Source organism: Lynx canadensis, chromosome F1 (genome assembly GCF_007474595.2).
Source record: "Lynx canadensis isolate LIC74 chromosome F1, mLynCan4.pri.v2, whole genome shotgun sequence".
Classification (NCBI taxonomy): Eukaryota; Metazoa; Chordata; class Mammalia; order Carnivora; family Felidae; genus Lynx; species Lynx canadensis.
The window spans coordinates 213,154-233,958 of NC_044319.2; the positions used below are offsets into that span (position 1 = coordinate 213,154).

Below are 20,805 nucleotides of genomic sequence, written 5' to 3' on the forward strand. Positions count from 1 at the left end.
TACCCTCCCTCTCTCTCCAAATAAATGAATAAACTTGAAAAAAGTTTCTTTTTAGCAACCTCTAACTGCTTTTTTAAAAAACGACGCAATTAAATGAACATTAATTTTTTAATGACGGATGTTCTGTAGTTTGATCGTAAGGTTGAACAGTTTTGTATTTTCAGGCCCCAGTGTTTCAGCTTATGTGGTGTCCGGTGTCAAAGTCCTAGGGTAGTTAGGTGTTGTAGTCTCTAGTGGCACTTGATTTTCAGTGAGATGCGCTGGTAATTCTCGCCCTAAAAAGCCGGAGCGGTTTGTGGACCATCGTGTTTGCTCCAGGGCCGCTGGTGGGCACTGTCCTGCTGTCCCCTCCTCTCCCTGCTCCGTCGTCCCCTCCCTTGTGGTGCATCCCCTCTCACAGGCGCCGCACGTGTCAGCGTCACCCCGTTGCTCTAATTGTGTCCCTTAACCTCTCCCCCAGACCTCCGTTTCCCTCGTAACCGGCAGCTCATCTGTAATTATTTGATGACGTTAATTCAGAGGAAAGTGTGGAATGACTGATCGGTCTACTTATTATATGCAATTGTATAAACCGTGTGTTTTATTTTTTATTTATTTTTTTTTTTTTAATTTTTTTTTTTCAACGTTTATTTATTTTTTTTGGGACAGAGAGAGACAGAGCATGAACGGGGGAGGGGCAGAGAGAGAGGGAGACACAGAATCGGAAACAGGCTCCAGGCTCTGAGCCATCAGCCCAGAGCCTGATGCGGGGCTCGAACTCACGGACCGCGAGATCGTGACCTGGCTGAAGTCGGACGCTTAACCGACTGCGCCACCCAGGCGCCCCAAACCGTGTGTTTTAAACTGGAATTTGTAGAACCAAACAAAAACCTGTCAATCCAAAGTGTTAGTAAGTGGCTTAATACATAGAGACGGCTTCTTTACCTTGTTTCTTCAGACTTCCTTTTTTTGGATTCCCAGTTTCTCAGAGAAAACACACTTGTTCCCCGGAGGGGTGGAGGAGAGGAGACAGAATCATGGGGGGAGACAGACCTTTTCCAACTTGACGGATCGGTGGAGTTGCTCCTTGACTTTCTTCTGCAGGTGCTTCCTCTGTAATCTCACTGCATCTCGTTTCGCAGGTTCCTGTCTTCACCTTGCCCTGAGGTGGGTTCTCCTGCTTTCCATGTTATCAACTCACACCCTCTCCCATAGAGCGTAGGCTCTCACTTTGCTTTTTAGAACCATGCTGCTGAGTTCTGTTGACACAGTTAACTTTTTCCATCAAGGGGTGAAGGTCACCACTAAATGCGTTCCTCTTGTTGAGAATGTCTCTACTAATACTGGCTTCTATTTATTGATCGTATACTGTATGCCAGGCACTGTCCCAGCCGTTTACTGTACATTGTATTCAGGCCTCACGACAACCTTATTTATGGTAGATGCTTATATTTCCTTTGTATAGATGAGGAAACCAAAGTTTGCAGAGATTAAGTAATTTGTTTAAGTTTGTAACACTTAGAAACGGTGAAGCGAATTCTAAAGCCTGTCTGCTTTGGATTGTACAGTTTTCCTCTATGTTTTCAAAGCGCCTTAAATTCCGGGTCTGCCCTAAAGCACTTTCTATGAGAGTGTGAACAGCATGTTGGTTCTAGAGCTCTTTTTAATATTCACGCACTCGTAGTAGTGTTTGGGATCCACACGTTCCGCTTTAAACTTCCCTGAGATGCAGTCAGTGTATTATGGACGAGGGTGGTGCTGTCATTATCGTAGCTTCTAGCACAAAGTAGTAAGTGCTTACAAAATATTTGCTGCATGGATGAAAACAGTGACAGACCGAGAGGTGGCATTAGCGTGGGGGGCTATTCACAGAAGAATTCATTTCCTTTGGAATGTGAAGCAGGAACTTTCCTCCCATTACAGCATGCTGCAAGGCAGGGCCGGAATCCAGGCTTTGATTAACATCACCCACGCTCTTTTTTGTTTAGCTTTACAACCACAAGCTACTGCCAGCTGAAAAGGATGATGGGGAGCGATGATGAATGCATTTCCATTTGCTGCAAAGAAAATTTTAGACAGTTTCACTCATTTTAAACCGAGATAAAAAGGCCGCTTTGAAACAAAGAGTAAATTAATGGCTACCAAGTAAGTGGTTATCAGATTCCTGCTCCAGACGTCACCTCAGGTGGTGCTGCCCGTGGTCATCGGTCATCGCTGCCAGGTCACAATTCCGTCTCAGGTAGTTTCTGCCCTGGGGGTGGGGGGTGGGGGGTGATGGGAGAATTCCAGGGTTCTTAAAGGTCTTTTCTTTCCATCCCCGAGTTGTAGGTTTTAGATCTAGGTGTTACTTTCCCTGAGACTGCTTAGGGTTTCTTAGGCCATCAAGGTCAAATGCAAACCAGACTTTTGGAATTATCTGCCGTGGGTCCTCATGCCCCTGGAACGTATTACACAAACGAACGAAACTGTTTTGAGTAGGCTCGCATCTCCGATTCCCACCCCCAGCTGCTAAGGCTGTGAGGGGGGCATATTGAATTGTGGTTGCAGAGTAATTGGTGGTTCTTGATTATTTTTGACTTTTTTATGTTTTTTTTTAAATTTTTTTTAACGTTTATTTATTTATTTAAAAAAAAATTTTTTTTTCAACATTTATTTATTTTTGGGACAGAGAGAGACAGAGCATGGACGGGGGAGGGGCAGAGAGAGAGGGAGACACAGAATCGGAAACAGGCTCCAGGCTCTGAGCCATCAGCCCAGAGCCTGACACGGGGCTCGAACTCCCGGACCGCGAGATCGTGACCTGGCTGAAGTCGGACGCCCAACCGACTGCGCCACCCAGGCACCCCAAACGTTTATTTATTTTTGAGACAGAGAGAGACAGAGCGTGAATGGGGGAAGGTCAGAGAGAGAGGGAGACACAGAATCTGAAACAGGCTCCAGGCTCCGAGCTGTCAGCACACAGCCCGACGCGGGGCTCGAACTCACAGACCGCGAGATCATGACCTGAGCCGAAGTCGGACGCTTAACCGACTGAGCCACCCAGGCGCCCCAGACTTTATTACCGTTTTTTATGGTTGCCTCTCAAGATCACTGCGGCAGTATATTACAGAAAAATTTCATTAGTCCCTTAATACTGTAACCTGATTGTTAGTAATAAGATCTCTGGGCTCAGGTGAGCAGGTCAGTGGTCACTGGTATGCTTTAATAATTATTAATGATTTCATTTGTGGCTGTTTGGTATTGGATGTGGTTGTGTTGGCTGAATGCTGTATGATGGGCATTAGGATTACCTCCTCCTATCAGGGAGTGAGTAACTAAAATACAATTTCTTTAATTAACGACTGCGCAGGGTGCTTTTTGATGCTTCTAGTCGTGCCGTATTGTAAAATAAGAGAAACGGGATTCCGTGGCTAGCTAGAATCATTAAATGTTTATTATATGCCGATTCTCGTGCTCAGGACTTTGTGTCTGTTCTTTCGAGTTTAACCCTTTCTGCAGGCCTGTTAAGGGCTATCATGCCAGCCCCACAGTTAGGGGCACTGAGGTCTGTGGAAGGGACGTAGACTGCCCGTGTTGCACAGTAACTGGACCTGGGATTTGGACCTGGGCACCCTGACCTCAAGCCCTTGGCTTGAGGGCTACCCTGACCATAGCCCTTGGCTGCTGTGCCGCGCATCAAGCCCGGAGGCCTTGCTGTGTGTGGCATACAGCTCTCTTGAGGGCTTCACTCCTGAGGTCCACCACGTACGTCATTTCCTGTTGGAGCGTGTGTATACATGCAGGGTTTTCCATTTCTGTTCTAATGAAACTTTCATCTTTAGTTTTAGTGGTTGCCAGTTGGTTTCTTGCAAAACATTTTCGGCTTTTAGCATTTAAAAAAGATTTTTTTGTAATCTTTATTTATTTTTGAGAGAGTGAGAGACAGACAGTGAGAGCAGGGGAGGAACAGAGAGAGGGGCAGACACAGAATCGGAAGCAGGCTCCAGGCTGAGCTGTCGGCACAGAGCCCGACACGGGGCTCGAACCCACGAACCGTGAGATCATGACCCGAGCCGAAGTTGGACCCGAGCTGAAGTTGGACGCTTAACTGACGGAGCCACCCAGGCGCCCCCAGCTCTTAGCATTTTTATTCAGGTGAGAGGATTGGGTCACTTTGCTGACTGCCATGTGTGCTTCAAAGTCGGGGGTAGTCAGACCTTTATACTGGTAGAAACAAAAACCTTAAAGCATTCATACTTTATTTTGGGTCATGTTATAATTTGGGGGGCAGAATTGCCTTGAAGTTTATCTTAGACAGTTATGGAAATTAATTTCTGTTCTTTAAAATGTACAGACGGGGAAGTTCTGGAAGCATCCTGTGAAGAAGAGAAAAAATCCACTCAGAATTTAAAATTGGCCATGGAGGGGGCGCCTGGGTGGCACCTGGGTGTCTCAGTCAGTTGAGTGTCCAGCTTCGGCTCAGGTCATGATCTCAGGGTTCACGGGCTCGAGCCCCTCATCGGGCTCTGTGCTGACAGCCTGGAGCCTGGAGCCTGCTTCCGATTCTATGTGTCTCTCTCTCTCTGCCCCTCCCCTGCTCGTGTTCTGTTTCTCTCTCAAAAATAAATGTTAAAAAATTAAAAAATAAATAAAATTGGCCATGGACAGTTTAAAAAGGGGGTGTGGAGAGAGCAGGGATAATCCATATGTGGGCTGTTGAACTCAAGGAGTCTCACGTTATTTTGTCCTAGAGTCAACCTTTATAACACTATTATTGAGAAATACTTGACTTACTTATCTTTTTCTGAACACTCTGATTTTTGGAGCACAGTTTCTAAATTCACAAAATAACCTTTATACAACAAGATGTTATTGTATTTTGGGATTATATGCTCATACTGAATTTTAACAAATTTTAACTCGCTGAAATGAGTTTTTATATCTTTGAGGTGATATAATTAAAAAAAAAAAAATTTTTTTTTTTTTTAAATTCCAGAAAGGTGGGGGTTGGACAGGTCGGTAGGTATCTCAGAAAGCAGCTACTGGGTTTTCTTTATCATATACGAAGTGTTATTAGCCTTTGCATTTTGCTACGAAAGGGGCATTCGCTTCAGCTTGAACTTCATCTTTCTTGCGAAAACCTATACATGTAAGCACACTTTTGGAACAGTAAACAGCTTGAGCTACTGTATATGCTACAGTTTTATTTGGAATCTTTTCAGCTGAATAAGGAAGGAGTACAGTTGACTGTACCAGCTGTGGTATTCATGATAAAAATGATCTGATCTAGCCGCCTGCAACAGTGACCTGCTTGGTGGTGAACACACTCGAGGGTCATGAAAAGCAGGAAGGGAACCGGCTTGGGGCCGGGTATCAGGTACTCCAATGTTAACTCAGATCCTGGGCTGGAAGCTTTGTATTATTTTCTCTTTTTAAAGATGAAGAAACTGGAATTTGAGAAGCGGATGGCTTGTGTTTGTGGAGAGAACTGCCAGGTGCAGAGCTAGGGTTCCACCCTGGGCCCCCCACCTGGGGCTCTGACTCCGAGGCCCGGATGCTCTGTCCTGTCCTGGGCTGTCTTCTCTCTTCGTTCCATTTTCACGCTTTGACCTCTGCTGGAAGGCTTTCATTCCGTTTCTTTTCTTTTACTGGTTATCCTAAGGAAGTTAAGGACAGTAGGATCAGCCTCTTTCTGATACGCACTGCTTTATTGGCATTACAGTTCTGGGACTTGATCTTTTAACCCCAGAAAATGACATAGTGTTTAGATTTACCCATATGCGTTTATCTTTTTTTTTCTTTTTCTTTTTTTTTTTTTTTTTGTTTTTTTGTTTTCCTTCTGACCATTCCTTCGTGTGTATCAACAGTACGATGAATTGTTTTTTAACGCTTCTCCCCTTTAGGGCTTTATGTGGGAGGGTTTCTGCTCTGCACCTGGCGTACACCCACCGGTTTGCCTCCTGTGACCTTTTCCTCTAGCTTCTCCTCTCCCCTCTTCAAGTTCTAGCTCCCCTCTTCAAGTTGTGTGCGGATGCGCATAGGACATGCTGGTTTCAGAACTAACTCGCCTCTAGGTTTGTGCTTTCTTACCATTTCCGCCTTGGAACATTTCTCTTGCTTTACAGCTAGCTCTGCCCTACGTTTTAAAAAGAATTTTGAAATCTGTAAGACAGCATCTCTGGGCGCTCTCCAGCCATCAGGTTTCTACTGCCAGAACTAGGAGTCCGCCTTGTCGTTGTGCCTGGCTGGAGTGTTTTGCACCGAACCTGGGGGCGGGGGAGGACTTGCATACCCATTCTTACTAACTAGCAAAGCTCTTTCATTGAGAATCATAGGAAATAACTTGTGAGCCAGCCACGCACCCCGGAAATGACTGGTTTGAAGGAGAATGATGGGGTTTAGGACGCGCTACCCCAAAGTACGGCACCTTGGCATGTTGGATATTTTAAGCTGAAGGAATTTGAGGAATGGCAGGTGCAGGCAGGACTTTCTGACCTTCCCCCGAAACAGGTCACAGACCCTCATGCGAGGGGTGCCCTCCCTGTGCCCAGAGGAGAGGAGCACCCTTCTCTCTGAGGGTGAGGGATGCCACGGGGAATTGAATGAACAGTCTTTGCTAAGGTTCCCCAGTTTACTATTCCTAGCTTTTATCTTCCTTTATCTTATCGTGTTTTCCCATGATTGTTTTCGTCATACCCAGTATGAAAAGTTAGGTTTAACCATTTCTTTGGTCTTAATTTCCTTACAAAGGCTCCTCTGTCACATAAACTTACGTTTAAAACAAATAATATGCCTTTCTTTGTTGATCTGTCTTTTGTCACAGAGACCCAGCCAAAAATTTAGAAGAGTAGAGAGAAAAGGTATTTTTCCTCCCTTGCAGTTTCTGGTGACCATGAGGGGCTGGCTGGGACCCTGCTCACTCCAGAGTCTGCAGACGGGATCTTGGGAGAACTGGCCAAAGTCCATGAAAGGCTGGAATTCTCGCCGCGGCCAGCTGTCTCACATCTTCGTGTAGTGCCTGGTCTACGCCAGAGAGAAAACGGTAAGCGCTTATCTTTGTCCCTTCTGTTCCAAATTCAGACTAGCAGGGGGGAAACGGTTGTAGAAACTAGATGGTTGAATTGTGACTCTTGTGGATTTGATTTTGGGCAGCCATTTGTTGACCCTTTCCCTCCAGGGACTCCCCCACACTCTTGCTGTCCTGGTCCTCCTGTGTGTCTCATCTCTCTCCCTGAAAGCTTGGCGTGGCTTTTCACCACGGGGCGTGCAGGTTATACACTTGTGTGTGTAGGGCTCAGTTGTCAGGCTGGGGTCCCCAGGAGCGTGGCTGGACACAACTGTGAGTTGCACCCCATTTGTGGCTAATCCCACCCCTCCCCCAAACTGGTGCCACCTGTCAGCCGTGTTGTCAGAGTCTCTTCTTGGCTGTTTCTGGCTCTGGATGGTGGGAGGATTCCTCTGCACCCTCGTTGGGAAGCTGGTTGTATCCGTGTCTGAGCCGTAAAAGGCTCATTGGTTTTAAGTCATAAAAGGCTTATTATCAGTTTGGAATCACTTGAAACAGGTGCAGCTTTGGTTTAAAAAAAAAAAAAAGTCGGGGTGGGGGCAGTTCATGACTGTCAGGGGTATTTGTTGTCTGTCCTGTCTGAAACCTGGTAAGATATTTTAAAGGAGGTCTTTAAAAAAAAATACATGGTCAGAAGTTGCCCTCCTTGGAAGCTGATTTTTTTTTTTTTTTTTTATTTAAGTCGGCCCTTCTCTCTGATCCTGCTCCTCCCGTGGGAGCTTCTAACCCTTCTCCAGCTCCTGCCCACTGTGTGTCACCAGCTCCCTCTATGTCCCTTTGTGTCGGCGCGGTTTTGCCGAGGATAATTTGGAATGTCGTTGGCTTCTTTAGGACACTTAGAATGGCAAACTGCTCCTCTGAGACATCTGTCTGCCTGTGGCTTCTCCTCCTCTGTCTTCCTCTTGCTCCCTTGATCCTCCATTCAGTCCCCTGGGTCCCTCAACAGGTAACCACCCCCCCCAGCCCCTATCTCATCCGTCCTTCTGTCCATGCTGCCAGACCTCTTTCCACTCCAGCTCCACAGACACTTGAACTTCAGACTTCCTAGCATTATCAGGCTGAGAAGAAAAAAGGCCAATTGGAAACTGATTTAATATTTTATCTGCTCAGATGCGCAGTGGAGACTGCACTAAATGTCTCTTCAGTCACTTGTGTAAAATATAGCTTACAACCCTCATAAGATTACGAGTCAGGGCAAATGAAACTCCTCTAAGCCTTCTCCAAAAATATTAGTCAAAGCATTAGCCCTCATCGTGAGGAGGTAACCCCCAATTTACCCTCTTTGTCACAAACACAATTCAGATAAAAATATAAAGTGGATAAAAACCAGTGAGTTTGTTTTATTATGTTTTATGGACACATCGCTAAAATTTTATTTTTTTAAATTTTGGAGAGAGAGTGTATGTGAGCAGGGGAGAGGGGCAGAGGGAGAGAGAGAGAGAATCTTTTTTTTTAATTAAAAAAAATTTTTTTTAAATTTATTTTTGAGACAGAGAGAGACAGAGCATGAGCAGGGGAGGGGCAGAGAGAGAGCGAGACACAGAATCAGAAGCAGGCTCCAGGCTCCGAGCTGTCAGCACAGAGCCCGACGCAGGGCTCAAACTCATGAACGGTGACATCATGACCTGAGCTGAAGTCGGATGTTCAACCGACTGAGCCACCCAGGCGCCCCGGGAGAGAGAGAGAATCTTAAGCAGGCCCCAGGCTGAGCCGATGCAGGGCTCTATCCCATGACCCTGGGATCATGACCTGAGCCGAAATCAAGAGTCAGATGCTTACCTGACTGAGCCACCCAGGTACCCCACCGCTAAAATTCTAGAGTGGAAGCTGTGAAATCTTTGTGTTTGTATGCATCTGTAGGTTATGTGTATGTGATATTTTTCTATCTCGGGAAAGTATTACCAGGTTCATTTATACAATCCCTTAAAGGAGGTCTTTTCAAGTTGGCTTGGAGATAAATGAGCACTTACATAAATTCAAGTATTGCTACAACTCTGCTACAACTCTAAGGAATATAGAAACTGACCCAAGCCTTTTATTTTAAAGTTCACATGATCTGGGTTAACCTCTGGTAAATAAAGCTAGCTTTAAGATTGTTAATAAAATCAAAACAGATAAATTTTTAAGGTTGTCAGCCTTAAATATAATGCAGCCATACAGTTTTTTCCTACCTGGGTTTACTGGTCACATGAGCTTATGTTATCTCTAGTAAATGCATAAGGTTATGGAAATGTAAATCCAACCTAAGAGCAAAAGGTACAATCAAAATAAATTGATATATGTCAAGGACAACAGTAAAAAAAAAAAAAAAAAAAAAGAAAGAAAGAAAGAAAGACGGGAGACATCAAGTATTTTTCATGCCTGCCTGATTTGTCCACAAGAAAAATCATTTAAAATGATGGATAGTTTTCTTTAATATCTCACAAAATTTTCATGATTAATTCAGGCATACTTGTTAAGAACAAGTGAATTAATGTAAGAGAGGTAAAAGTTTATGAGCTTCTTTTTTAAAATTTTTTTTTTTCAAGGTTTTTTATTTATTTTTGGGACAGAGAGAGACACAGCATGAACGGGGGAGGGGCAGAGAGAGAGGGAGACACAGAATCGGAAACAGTCTCCAGGCTCTGAGCCATCAGCCCAGAGCCCGACGCGGGGCTCGAGCTCACGGACCGCGAGATCGTGACCTGGCTGAAGTCGGACGCTTAACCGACTGCGCCACCCAGGCGCCCCTTTATGAGCTTCTTAAAAACAATCTTGTTGTATAATATGTGTACTTTAAAAAAATTTTTTTTAATGTTTATTTTTGAGAGAGAGAGAGGCAGAGCACAAGTGGGGAAGGGGCAGAGAGAGAGGAAGACACAGAATCGAAAGTAGGCTCCAGGCTCTGAGCTGTCAGCACAGAGCCCGACGTGGGGCTTGAACTCAGGAGCTGGGAGATCATGACCTGAGCTGAAGTCGGATGCTTAACCGACTGAACCACCCAGGCTCCCCTGTCCACTTAAACAGAGTTTCCAAAAATTTTTTGATAACTTGAAACATTAAAGCTATCCTAAGTTAAATGATGGATATTCACTGAGTATCTACACCATTTCCATATAAGATAAAGCACTGGAATACTAACTGCAGAACATAAATTTATGTACGTTTTGCTTCTTAAATTTTATAGAGAGACAAAAGATATTTATGTGCATCTATTTAGCAAACATGTCCTTTGTCACATCCAAAAGTTGTACTTAGAAGAAGCATATGCCTCTAGAAACTGAAGTAATGAATTCATAGATTCGCTAGTTTACTACAGGATGTTAGCATGTGGCAGACAGCTCATAATTGCCTGCTTCCTAGTTTTCACTGAAAATTAGGGTTACTGAGGGTTAAACATTCTTATAGATTGTGTAAATGAAACTACTAGAAATAATAAAGGCAAAGAAGAAAAGTATGCAAACTATGCAAGGAAAATGTGTTTATGATAAGAAAAAGTATATAAGGTGTAAAGGATATATTTTTGTTAGGAGAGAAAGTAATTTGTCCTAATATAGGATATGGCTGGCTGTTCTAGAATAGAAAAATGAAAAGAGTAGGTAGATGAAAAATGAAAACTAGGTAGATACATTTTTTAAAAGTTTGTAGAAGGGTTGAGGAAAAGGGATTTTATTGTGTTGTCAAGCTGCCAAGATTGAATAGCTTTATTTGTAAAGTAAAAGATGAACCTTAATATCAGAAGTATACTGATGTAAAACTAGAATGATGAATTTTCTTGGCTTATTGGTGTGCTTTCATTAAGAAATTGTAAAAAGACTTTTTAAGTAATTTTCCTGGGGAACCAAAATTTTGTTATCAGAATGATTTCCTGGGCTTCATGTTGTGCGTATCAGGTCTTTGGTTACTTAAGAAAACCAAATCTTCTCAATATTAAAACAGCTAAGGGTTTTTTCACAACTATGTTACCTTCTGTATCTGCCTTTAGGAACTTTTTGTCATTTTGGTTAAATAGATAATTAAGTATTAGAATGATCTATGGTGCTATTTGATCAAGCATTCAAATCTGTTGACGGTTTTGACCAGTTTTCCAAAATCCAATTCTAAATAAAGTCTTGGTGACTTAAACTGACTTGAGCTTTTAAAGAAAGTCCCTGGAAAATCTCAAAGGATTTGTTTCTCACTTTGTAAAAGAGAGAGATGTTAAACTAATTGGGCTTATTTGGTGTATTAAACTGTGTTGCAAGTATTGTCAAATCAAGTGACGATAAGCTTTCTTTAGGTTATAATGTATGGATATGTGCTATTAATATAAATATAAACATTTCCGAATTGTATGAAGTTCATGGAAATTCATCAGCACTTTTGATGTTTATGAGGTGTTCAGCATCAGGTTATCAGTCATACTTCTGGTTATTATGTCACTGAAGTACCGTGCCTTGTCAGTTAACGTCGGAGTGACCTCATCAGACCTTTAACCAGGGCCATTTTACGGTCTTGTGTCGTGTACGGACTGGTGGTGGTGGTGGTGGTGGTGGTGTTTAACTCCTGATCCTTGTCTGAAAGTGTTTACAGTCAGCTACAGGCCACAGTGCCCAGTGATGCCCTCCCATGAATGACTTTGAGACCATGCCAGTGGTCTGAGTAATTTTCCAAACTGATGAAGTTTGCGGGTTCCTAAAACTGCTGATCAAAGATCAGCCAGAAAAAGAATTAATTACATGAGACTGAACTGCTGAGGAGAGTTATAATTTTTTTGACAACTTGTTGTTTGAAACATTGCTCATTCTTTAATGTTTGGTTTTTCTCTTAAACTGTCTGTTACTTACAGCAGTTTGGTAAAGTATAGTGTTGTGAACGGAGATGAAACAATGACTTTTTCTCCCTCCCTGGTCCTTCCAGAACCCCGAGACTCTTACTGCCTTTTTATTTTCATGGCAATATCGTTATTTCCATAGGTCCTACAAGAATCTCTTTTCCTTGTAATAGGATGTCATTGAAAGCTTTGGTTATATTACCGATGTTGACTCGACTGTCATATTTGGGAATGATGTATACAATTAGATGTGACCAGACGGTTTCAAGGAACTAAGATGGTCTTTATAGAGTGGTGGTAATGAAACTCTCTTGGGGGAAAAACTGGCCTGGTATCTGGCTTACAGGTTTCCCAGCCTTGTAAGTGGGTAAGGAATGTCGCTTGCTGGGAGGCCCAGGAACCTTAAAATATTTTGGGACCCTTAGGAAGAGAGGAATTCAGCCAAATCTATAGGTGCTGAAGGCAAAATATAGTGGCAGTTTCCTGGCTTGGCTTCCCAGCCATGAGAAACTTTGGAAGCTGAGAGTCCTTAAAAATTGCAGCAAAGCATGGGGCACCTGCGTGGCTCAGTCAGTTAAGCGTCCGACTTCGGCTCAGGTCATGATCTCGTGGTCCGTGAGTTCGAACCCCACGTCGGGCTCTGTGCTGACAGCTCAGAGCCTGGAGCCTGTTTCAGATTCTCTGTCTCCCTCTGTCTCTGACCCTCCCCCGTTCATGCTCTGTCTCTGTCTCAAAAATAAATAAATGTTAAAAAAAAAAATTAAAAAAAAAATTGCAGCAAAGCAAACTTAAAAATTTCAGTCACTTTGGCCACAGAACACAAATGTTGTAGCTGCACTTGTGTAAATAATCAGGCCACTTATTGAGGCTAGGCTTATTTTGCAAACAAATACTTTCTTATCTTTGATAGAAATGGGAGTGACTAAAGAGAGAAAAATAGTATTTCAGGAGCTAACTGTAGTCGATTGAGTTGAAGGTTTTCATTAGGAAATTGTAAACTTTCTTAAAGTATCTGTCTATAGAGTGGGCTGGATCGTGAGTTCTTCCTGTTTTCTCAGTACCTGGCTGTAAGACTCCAAATTAACATTTCTAATTTTTTCCCTACCCTTTCGCTTTGGGACCATTCAGAACTAAAACTGTCCTTTTCTTGAACCGTGCAAGCTGAGGCTAGCTGACCTGATGTGACCCAGCAGGTCACGTGTGAGCTCCCTTCCTGCCTGTAGCTGTGTGGGCCACTCGGGAAGTTCATGGGGTCACCCGATGGCCTCACACAGACGTTCGAACTGCAAAGCCGGAGAATCTGTTGCAATGTCGCCCCTGTCCTCACTCCACCGTCTGAAAGATGCTTTGAGCCGAGCAGGTAGAATCTTACCTGACTGCCTTCTGGACTCAGAAACTGAGTTTATAGTTTGTTCTAACCATCTTTGTTTTCCTCCTGCTTCTAGGGAAACGTCCCTTCTTAAAGGCCTGATTGTTCACACCATACAGAGACCTAATGGGGGGGGGGGGTGCCTACTCACACCACTACCACCTCCTGAAACGAGACGCTGTTCACTGGGTCACTAGGTTAGAGGACAGTCCACCAGCTCGGTGTGTGGAGCGTGAAACCTGCTGGGAAAGTTTCACACGGGAGAATGACAGGGTTCAGGACGTGCTACCCCAGAATATGGCCCTTTGGCACGTTGAATTTTATAAACGGAAGGAATTCGAGAAATGGCACGTGCAGGGAGGACTGTTTGACCTTCCCTGAAGTGGGTCTAGACCCTCAAATGGGAGGTGCCCTCCCTGTGCCGGAGGAAAGGAGTACCCTTGTCTCCAAAGAGGAGGGACACCGAGAAGACTGTTTCCCCACTTACCCCTCTCAGCTCACATTCCTTTTTGTCCTATTGCATTTTTTTTCATTTTCTCTTTACTTTTGATCAAACCTAGTATAAGAATTTAGTATAACTATTTCTTTGGTCTTCATTTCCTTATGAAGCTTCCTGTATCACGTAAAGTTTGTATGAAGTAAATTTGTATGCTTTCTTTCGTGAATTTGTCTTTTCTTATAGAGACCCGTGTGAGAACTTAGAAAGGTAGAAGGGAAATGGATTTTCTCCCCTATAAGAACCACCAGATGACTTCCAAAAAAACTTTTGAATACTCCCCTTTCTGGAGGTTTTTTTTTTTTTTTTAATTTTTTTAAATGTTTTATTTACTCTTGAGAGAGAGAGACAGAGCATGAGCGAGGGAGGGACAGAGAAAGAGAGGGACACAGAATCCGAAGCAGACTCCAGGCTCTGAGCTGTCAACACAGAGCCCGACACGGGGCTGGAACTCACGAGCCACGAGATCATGACCTGAGCCGAAGTCAGACGCTCAGCCGACTGAGCCACGCAGGCGCCCCCCCCCCCCGCCCTTTTTTAATTTATTTATTGTTTATTTTACATCCAAGTTAGTTAGCATATGGTGCAACAATGATTTCAGGAGTCGATTCCTTAGTGCCCCTTACCCATTTAGCCCATCCCCCCCCACAACCCCTCCAGCAACCCTCAGTTTGTTCTCCATATTTATGAGCCTCTTCTGTTTTGTCCCCCTCCCTGTTTTTATATTATTTTTGTTTCCCTTCCCTTATGTTCACCTGTTTTGTCTCTTAAAGTCCTCATGTGAGTGAAGTCATATTATTTTTGTCTTTCTCTGACTAATTTCACTTAGCATAATACCCTCCAGTTCCATCCACGTAGTTGCAAATGGCAAGATTTCATTCTTTTTGACTGCCGAGTAATACTCCATTTGTATATATGTACCACATTGTCTTTATCCATTCATCTGTTGATGGACATTTGGGCTCTTTCCATACTTTGGCTGTTGTTGATAGTGCTGCTATAAACATTGGGGTGCATGTGTCCCTGTATCCCTTGGATAAATACCTAGTAGTGCAGTTGCTGGGTCATAGGGTAGTTCTATTTTTAATTTTTTGTGGAACCTCCGTACTGTTTTCCAGAGTGGCTACCCCAGTTTGCATTCTGTCTGGAGGCTCACTTTGACTATACTTTTGAGGAAGAAAGAAAAGTCTGAAAACAGATTTCTTTTTAACATTTATTTATTTTGAAGGGAGGAGGGGCAGAGAGAGAGAGAGAGGAGAGAGAGGGAAACCTAAGCAGGCCCCACACTGTCAGCGTGGAGCCCGACACGGGGCTCAATCCCATGAAATCATGAGATCATGAGCTGAGCTGAAACCAAGAATCGTATGTTGAACTGAGTGAGCCACCCAGGCGACCCCAAAAGGATGAACATTAAGTAAGTCCTTCTGGACTGTCTACCTTTTTGTTGAGGGACATTTCACGGACTCTGGTCCTGGGTTAACAGTATTGAATAGTGGGGTGTCCCCCCCCCCCCCACTAGGTTGTAGGACCATTTTTCTACATTTGCAAACTGTGAGCGGGGCCCGGGGGGAGGGGAAGGATTGGCCCGAGGAGGGGTTGGAGGACGGGCTCAGGCTGGGGCCTTGCTGGGCCTTGTTCTGGAGAGCTGACGCCCCTTTCGCTGCCCCCTGCTTTCCTCGGGCGGACACGGCTCTGCCACGACCCACACTACGGTACGAAGCATGGAGTTCACTTCACGTGCCCCAGGTGGGCTCTGAATCCACCTGCTGGCATCCAGGTTCGTGTTTCCTCCGCGACCGTGGGTGCGGTGGAAGTGGAGCCGGACGACGTGGGCCTGACTCTTGGCCTGTCCTCTGATTTGTGGCCCTCTGAGCGAGTAGTTCTCAGTCTTCCTCAATCTTAGTGAAGAAATAGTTCTCAGTCTTAGTGAAGGGATTCCTCCTGCCGGTGGCTGTCGCAGCGAGGCCTGAAGGCGAGGCCGAGGGAGCCACAGAGCTGTGCGTGGCCGGCGCGAGGCTCGGAGGTGGGCGGTGTGCCGCGGTGCCCTTAACGCCGGTCCTGAGCGGGACCTCTTGTCACACGCGCTTATCTCCTTTTGTTCGTTTCGGAGTTTAAGAACTTTTAATCATTTTCTTGCTGTTCAACCCTTGTCCTCGGAAGTTGGGGTATTTCTTCTCCATCTGAGAAAAGACTGTGAACAAAGCATGGCACCCTACCCTGTAGCGGGATGGATAGGCTCACTCTCGGGGGCTCATCGCTGCAGGAAGAGGCCGGAGGCTCGCTCTGGGCTCTCTGAGTTCTCTATCTGCCTCCAATGAAAAGGAATGAGGTAATAGATGGGAATCTGGAGGACGCAGATGCGGAAACGAGGGATGTGGGGGTAGCAGTTGGGCAAACAGGAATGCAGACTTGGCGGTTGAATGGCGAATTCAGAAAAGGAGTTTGGTCTGGGTCCGAGGAAAGATAACGTAGACGTGATGGGGTGCGTGGGCCTCTCCGTTGAGACGTCTTATCAGAGCCAGGTAGCGTACCCCTAACGTGTCCTGCAGGCCGCCTGCTTTCCAGATGCTACGCTGTTTGTGTCGCGTACGTAAGTCCACATTCATATACGCAGAGATGGTAGTTAGGACTTTATGGTTGAAGATGATGCCCATATCCTTCTCTTTAATAAGCAAAATATATCCTTCAGTTCATTTTTCTGAAAGTATTTGACTCTTCTGTAATCATAATCTTTAATTACATATTACATATTACATATTATAATCTTCTGTAATTACATAATCTTTATGTAATCTTTGGTAAGATTACATAAGAGTTACTGATACTGGGCAAGTTACTCAATTCCCCCCCCCCCCTTTTTTTTAAGTTTATTTATTTTGGGAGAGAGAGCATAAGCAGGGGAGGGACAGGAAGAGGGAGAGAGAGAATCCCAAGCAGGCTCTGTGCTGTCAACGCAAAGCGTGATGCAGGGGCTCGAACTCATAAACTGTGAGCTCATGACCCAAGCTGAAATCAAGAGTCAGACGCTCCCTGACTGAGCCACCCAGGTGCCCCCGAGTTACTCAACTTCTGGTGAATGTTCACTGTTTTTTTATCAGCGGCAAAAATAAAATGTTGCGGGGTTGTTGAGATGAAAAATCATGTTAAAAGTACTGGGTACTGGGGCGCCTGGGTGGCTCAGTCGGTTGAGCGCCCGACATCAGCTCAGGTTATGATCTCATCGTCCATGGGTTTGAGCCCCGCGTCGAGCTCTGTGCTGACAGCTCGGAGGCTGCTTCCCTGTCTCTGTCTCTCTCTCTGTCTCTCTCTCTCTCTCTCTGTCTCTCTCTCTCTCTCTCTTCCCCTCCTCCACTCATGCTCTGTCTCTCTCTGTCTCTCAAAAATTAATAAACATTAAAAAAAATTAAAAAAAGTGCTGGGTACAGTGGCAGCATTAACAGGAACCAGTTAATGGTGGTTAATTTTTATCTAGGTTAATTTTATCTAATTAATTTTTATCTAGGTAAAAGTGTTCATGTGTAACTATTTGTGTGTCATTGAGAATAAGTTCCTTTGGTGTGAGCATTCCACATTCCCATCTTGTGGGTTTCAGTGTTTGCTTTTAGGCTGAATATCTGTTATGCTCTTTCACAGATAGATTTCTGAGAGTGCAGACACTGCATTCTGCTGGGTTGTACACCCGTTGTCAGAACCAGCTTCACTGAACAAAAGGTGATTTCAGATTTTGAAAGGGTCACTTATTCTTTAATTTTACTTGGGTTATATTTGGATCCTTGACCAAGGTAATGAATAATCTTCTCAAACCAAGTTGGAGTCATCAGGACCATGAGATACACCGGTCGTGATGTCTTCTCTCTGTACCAGAGTCGTCGTCTCCTCCCTCCACCATTGGTAATACAACTGAAGTGAGCTTTCCAGCTCTGATCACCACTACTGCGCTCTATGAAATGGACGGTGGGAATAAGTTGTTGCCTTGCAAACATTTAAAAACTTGTTCTGTACTTCAAAAATCTGTTTCATTTTCAGTAAATGTACTGAAGTGGTAATGTCTGAGCAGACTTTCAGATCCACTTGGGACCAGAACTTTGTTCTCATGTGGAGGGAAAAATTTCTTAAACCATTTAACACATGGGAATGACTAATTACAAGACAAAGCTTGCCTTCCCTGGAAGATGGAACAGCATAGTGGAAAGAGCCCAGGATGGAAACCAGTGTACGACCTCTACTTGCCCTTGTTTTCACTAACTGGCTGGAGGACCTTAAAAGCAACACTTTTGATTTCTGAGTTTTTGTTATTATTAGTGTAAAATGAGGGATTTGGAATTAAATACTGAGAGCGCCTTCCATACCTAGATAGATGTGGATAGATGTTTATTACAGGGATTGGCTCACGCGGTTATACAGGTTGAGAAGTCCCACAAGCTGCCGTCTGTAAACCGTAACCAGGGCCGTTGATAGTGTCCTCAAGTCTAGGTCTGAAGGCCTGGGGATCAGGGAGGATGTTGATGGTTAAGTCCTCATAGGAGTCCAGAGGCCTGGGGACCGGGAGCGCCAGCGTCTGAAGGCAGGCAGATGGATGACCTAGATCAAACACAGGGTGAATTCACCCTTCCTCTGCCTTTCTGTTCTGTTCAGCCTCTCAAAGGATTGGATAATGCCCACCCACATTGGCAAAAAGAAAACAGAAAAGACCACAGTCTTGTTTTACTCAGTTCACCAATTCAAATGCTCTTCCAGAAATGCCGTCACTGACATGCCCAGAAATAAGGTTTTACCAGCTGTCTGGACATCTCTTAGTCCCCTGAACCTGACACATAAAATTAGCCATCACAAGTCCACCCCTTGTCAACTTGGCACTTGTACACATCTCCTCAGAGATATTTGGTGTTGCTGTGTTTGTGCGTATTAATACATGTGAGCAAAGAATTTCGCTTCATATGGACATTTGCTTAATGTATGTATGTAGACATGTAAACACAATTATAACAAGATCAGGAAATACTCATGACCATTGCAGACTTATTTCTGTACTTGGTCACGTGGCTGATATTTATACCCTTCTTCTCTTGCCCGTTCTGTGTACCCTTCAGCAAGTGCCTCAGCTCGTTGTGGTTCTTTACCTAATGGAGTGGCCCAAACCTTCATTCCTGAAGGATCTGGAGTGTTAGTAGTGCCACCTGGATTGCATTGTAGTTTTCCATTGATCTTAATTACGGCACTAGGGATAGCCTAGGGGATGTCCTGTATGCCAGACGTGCTTTTACCTCCATTGCGGGTAGTAGTCCCTTTTCTCCTAGAGAGTGTGGATCAGTCACCCCAGCCAACACCACAGCTCCCTTCCTTGCCCAAGGAAAGGGACCCAGAGTGGCCAAGTGGCAGTCTTAATTCCCAGTTCAACAGAACCGTGTCTACGGGTGCATGGTATTTCTCCCTTTAGAACTAGGTCCTCTACGTCAGCAGAGCATAAAGTCATGAGAACAGGAAACAAAATGTATGCTAGTAAGTCAGTAGGGGTAATAGTGGTATTGTGTCCATTTCTACCTGTGGATTCCTGGACCCCCGCACCCATGAATCCTGGTATCAGGGAAGGGATCCCGTTTATTCGATGCTGATTCAGAATGTGGACAGTCTTCTGGTGACCCTTGTCAGCACCCTGCACGGTGTTGCCAGTACCTAGCTGGCCCTGTAACCAAGTCTTCAAAACGCCATTCCACTGTTGTAGCGGAAAGCTAGCGCCTTCAGGGTGGTGTGGAACTTGGGAAGACCTGTGAATTCCAAGAACGTGGGCCCATCGGTGGCATTTCTTTTGCCATGACGTGAGTTCCCTGATCAAAAGCAATGCTGTGTGGAATACCATGACAATGGATAAGGTATTTTATAAGTCCACAGATGGTAGTTTTGGCAGAAGCGTTGTGTTTAAGGAGGGCAAGTCAGTATCCAGGGTGTTTATCCCAGGAGGGCGTGGATTTGTAAACTGGCGTCAGTCCGGGAATCGACTGGGGGACCGTGGCTCTGTTTGTTAGTTTTTCAAAGATAACCACTGTTTATATAGAGGAAAAAAGAATTGTGTGTATGGGTACACAGAGACATGTAAAATTGATTCTGCTTTATTTCCTGCTTTTCTTATTTAATATGTTGTAAAAATTTTTTCTGTGCTGAGTCAGAGGGTGCTATTTATTCTCCAACATCCACTTTCCATTCTCCCTTTACTAATAGAAACCTCCTTTTTTTTTTTTAAATGATTGTCAGCAAATTTTATTTTTTATTTTTATTTTTGGTGAAAAAACTCCTCTACTGTTTTTTTTTTTTTTTTAAATTTAAATCCAAGTTAGTTAACATATGGTGTAATGATGGTTTCAGGAATAGAATTTAGTGATTCATCACTTACATACAACACCCAGTGCTCATCCCAAGTGTCCTCCTTAATGCCCATCCCCCATTTAGCCCTTCCCACCCCACCAGCAACCCTCAGTTTGTTCTCTGTGTTTAAGAGTCTCTTACAGTTTGTCCCCCTCCCTGTTTTTATCTTATTTTTGCTTCCCTTCCTCTATGTTCATCTGTCTTGTGTCTTAAATTCCACATGTGAGTGAAGTCCTAGGATATTTGTCTTTCTGACTGACTTCACTTAGCACAACATACTCTAGTTGCATCCACGTTGCTGAAAATAGCAAGATTTCATTCTGTTTGATCGACCGTGGCTCTGTTTTCGTGTTTTGACTTAGACTTTTGTTCACTCGACCTAGATCTTTTTGGCTTAAACAGATCAGGTAGAATTTGTATGTATTTCACTTGTAGCACCCCATACTTAAGTGGCCGGTGCCCTGGGTCTGTGTGGATCTTGCCGTTCTGTTGGCCGTTTGGCTGCTGTCCCTTGTGGTACCTACACCAGCCACACCCCCTTGCCTTTGGCTGCTGAGTGAGAGCTACCACGGCAGCTGCCTCTCCGGGATCCAATTACTTCCATTGCGTTTAGGTTTTCCAGTTGAGGTGGTTGTGGTTCCCGGTGCAAGGAAGGACTGGCCAGACGAGGAGAGCAATTAATGGAGCTCTTCAAGGATGCTGGGGCCCTCCCTCACGAACTTATTTCTCCAAGTATTGGTGAAAATTATGCCTTCTGGATCCAC

The 20,805-nt window shown here is 44.4% G+C and overlaps 1 protein-coding gene across 2 annotated transcripts in view; it reads left to right on the forward strand.

Moving 5' to 3' along the window:
- Positions 1-20,805, forward strand: part of DISP1 (dispatched RND transporter family member 1) — a 190,594-nt gene that overhangs the window by 15,001 nt on the left and 154,788 nt on the right. The window contains exons 1-2 of one of the 2 annotated variants that reach the window (XM_032591885.1): positions 1,479-2,218; positions 6,839-7,000. The gene's annotated coding sequence lies outside the window, so the exon portion shown is untranslated. Of the gene's footprint in view, positions 1-1,478; positions 2,219-6,838; positions 7,001-20,805 lie in introns of those variants that run through there. The other variant, XM_030301992.1, reaches the window with a different exon arrangement.